The sequence below is a fragment of the Temnothorax curvispinosus genome, unplaced genomic scaffold (assembly GCF_003070985.1).
Source record: "Temnothorax curvispinosus isolate PA1 unplaced genomic scaffold, ASM307098v1 QBEX01013138.1, whole genome shotgun sequence".
Lineage (NCBI taxonomy): Eukaryota > Metazoa > Arthropoda > Insecta > Hymenoptera > Formicidae > Temnothorax > Temnothorax curvispinosus.
The window spans coordinates 1798128-1801833 of NW_020222918.1; positions in this window are offsets into that span (position 1 = coordinate 1798128).

The following is a 3706-nucleotide window of genomic DNA, read 5'->3' on the forward strand; positions in this document are numbered from 1 at the left end:
CCTTATTATTTTCCTTCTTTTGTGTGCAAGAAATTTTTCGTTGCATCAGTCGTACATAGTATTTCACGTATATACCAGACTTTTTAAAAATTATCGAAAATTGGTTATATATAACTGTAAAAAGTTATTTATAATGTATAACTCGGATTTCTTCTAAGATAATGTGTGCTTATACAGATATACATATTTATTCATCGTGACAAAGTAGATCTCCCATCGTTATATGCATTGCGATAGTCATCGTCATCATGTTTCATGCGCGGCGAATTTAATCTCATTATCGCACGGGTATTCCTGCAGGACAATAACATGCGTGCAAAACGATGCGTCAAGCGTCGCGTATGGTGCAATATACCACCATATACCACTAGTACGACCGACATAAACCTACTTAAACTCTGAGGATTTCCGCTTTTGCCGAGTTATTCCGCTCTTAGATTTCTTTCGTCCTACTCATATTTCGAGTTACGAGTTAAGCTTAAAGCTTCGGCTTTACTACTCCGCCTCTAAGTCCATCAAGTCTATTACTTGGATAGACCTTGGGAGTGTCCAACATCAAATCCTTGAGTTGAAGTCGATATCACTTTTCGTAACTTTAGTACAATTTATTAATGTTTGAAAGGTGAAAAATGGCAATTTAATATAGTATTATAGTATTATAGTGTGAATTCTTTAACTTTTACAATTAATCCATGTAACATAATTAATTTAACAGATTAATATATTTGTTTTAGAAATAAAAGATGAAAAAGAAACAAAATTATATTGATAAATACATATTTCGTGACTAATTAACAAACTTTAAAAGAGAGAAGACACGACAGTTGAATATCTTTCAGACAAGTATTTTACCATAGAATATATAAAATTTATTTTTATACAAATCAATTGTTATTTAATTTAATAATGTGATAGATGAAATAAGAAATTGTTTAATGCTTCGTTTACGTTGCAACTTTAGTGACCGTTGCTACCAAAATACAATCAAATAATAATATAATCCCCACTAGATATGGTAGCAGGGCGTAAAAATGTAATCATCGCTACTACTTCGTGGCTTTATTAACACAAGGAAAGTCATCGTTTATCACAATCATTGTTCTCGATATCGTAGATATGTGGATCCTCAAGTTCTAGTATACGTGTAGCCGATAGAATTCTCATCGAGGAAATAATACAAAATTAACAGCGTATACGTAACAGCAGAGCGTACTGGAACAATTAGCGTCAGTTGTGCGCAACTATCAAAGAATCAATAAGCATACATCTGTATCATAACATTAAATAAGCCTGTAATCATTTTATGGTTCTTAGAGACTATCGCGAAGCGCAAGTCGCGTCCATAATGTGCGTATTAATAAATAACTGCAGCCTGCAGAATTTTACTTATCACGTCATCGAAAGCGCGGTGAAATGTGAAGGTAATATGTCGTGTCCCGCTGAAATTTTAGTTTCCGTGGTGCTCTCGGGGCAACAAACTTTGCGGCCTAATAGTTACATTAAGCGGGACACTTTATTCCGTGGCGCAATAAATTCTGAATATGGCAGCTCGGACGGAGCACCAACGGGGAAAAAAGCGCAAAACCGCAGAGGCGAATGGTCCAATGTCGCGCACCGTGATAAGTAAGAATAAATGCCGGTTACTGCATGGAGGATCGTAAAATTCGATGTGCCGCTTTTTATTCGACCATCACTGTGCGAACGTTATCCGGGCTCGCGAAATAGCTAATGTTGAAAAAGATTATCTCGCATGAAATAATTCTCCGTTCCACATCACGAAAACGTTATTGTTATAACTCTGTTATATAATAGTTCATGGCATAAAAATTCTCTCTTTTTGATCAAATTCGCATCATAATGAGAAAAACCTATACTACAATCTGATGACACTTAATTGTCATCGCTATAGTGCGCACTGAAAGATTTATCTATAAAATTTCGTAATAAATTATATAACAAGTATTACTGCACGTATTAATTAATCTGATTTATAGTAAAATATGATTACTACATATAATATAATTATTATATAAGAACGTTTTTACTTCCGGTATTAGAAGCAAAATTAAAATGTTAATAATTATTAACAATAATTTTATTTAAAAAAAATATATATATATGTACACTTTTTCTTTCGTGATATATTCCCGGAAGTAGCCGTGATAATTGATGTGCACTACCTACGATCATGTCAGGCGTGCTTTATCGATACGTTCATCATATAACAACGTCCGACGTATTTTCCAATAACCAAGATCAATGATTAACAATTCCGAGACGGAATATGCCAATGCAAATAACAGTCATATGTTATCTTTAAATTAGATTTTAGGCTATTATAAATTATTTAATTTATAATTGATTGTATTAAATAATAATTTAGACGAATTTAATTTCCAAGCAATGACGTAAGATTAATTTTTTGTAACTTTATCTATTTTATCAATATTATTAGATAGCTAGAGTTAGCTATAATTTGGCGAGCCTATTCATTATTGAAATTACTGCATTGTAGTATATGTAATATCTTGTTAGTATTTAAGGAAAAATTTAACTACGCTCCGATAAATATATAAGCCTAATATTAATATCTGGGAAAAATAATTCTTTTTTTATCGTAAGAAATATCATGACTCAAACACATTTTTTACGTCGCATCTCGCATAATATCTGCTGCCACTGTGCGTTCTCATCTTCTCGACAGTATGACGGTAAATGACGTCAGGACGTAGGCAGAGAGACACGACGTGTTCGCTTGTAGCCTGCTCTCAAGGTTACGAGCCGCATGCTCGCATAATAATCCCACTTACGCAATGTCGTACCGAGACATCGGATATACCACGTAATATGCTCCGAAGACATTAACAGACTAGGTAAACCGGGCTGAGTAAACAGGACTGGAGCATATTATCGTAAAAATGTATTATGATATCGTGAAAAACATGATTCTCGATATAAAAGACAAAATATTTTAAATCAGAATATTATTTCTTTTTTTAAAGCAAAAATATTTTTCTCTACGTTTAATTTTTAAAAGAAGATACGTTTTTCCTTATTATTTTGAAATTTTTATAGATACCAAATAAAATTCTCAAATGGTTTAACGCACAAAAATAATAAATAATTTTTACGCAGTTAAGCGTTATTATAAAGCTTGGACAAGAAATAAATAAACATCGTGACTTGGAAAATGATTGTTGTGTTATTCGCGACAAATCATTTAAACATTTGTATCTTCATATTAATGTAAATAATATAAATGCATTTGAAATAACTGCGTTTAAAATTAATTATCCAATCTTGCCTGTGATGTAGAGAAGTATACGAAAGAAGTAGCAAAAGTATACGAATACCATCAAGTATGTATAATTAACTAATGCGATTAAGATGCCGAACCGATCAGTTTTTTGTTTGAGCAAATGCGCATCGCAAACGTTAAATATATTATCTCTTTGAATCTATTAGCTTTAATTCTATATATTAGTAATCGCACGTTTGGAGGAACGATATAAATGTATGTGTATAATTTTTAAACAATTATTCAATAAATAGATTAAATTTAAATTAAATTAAAAGAACCTTTTAAATCTTAAAATTATAAAGGTAAAAATACATATAAAATTTTAAATTTTAAATGAAATAAACGTTTTTTCGAACGTAGAGAGAGAGAGAGAGAGAGAGAGAGAGAGAGAGAGAGAGAGAGAGA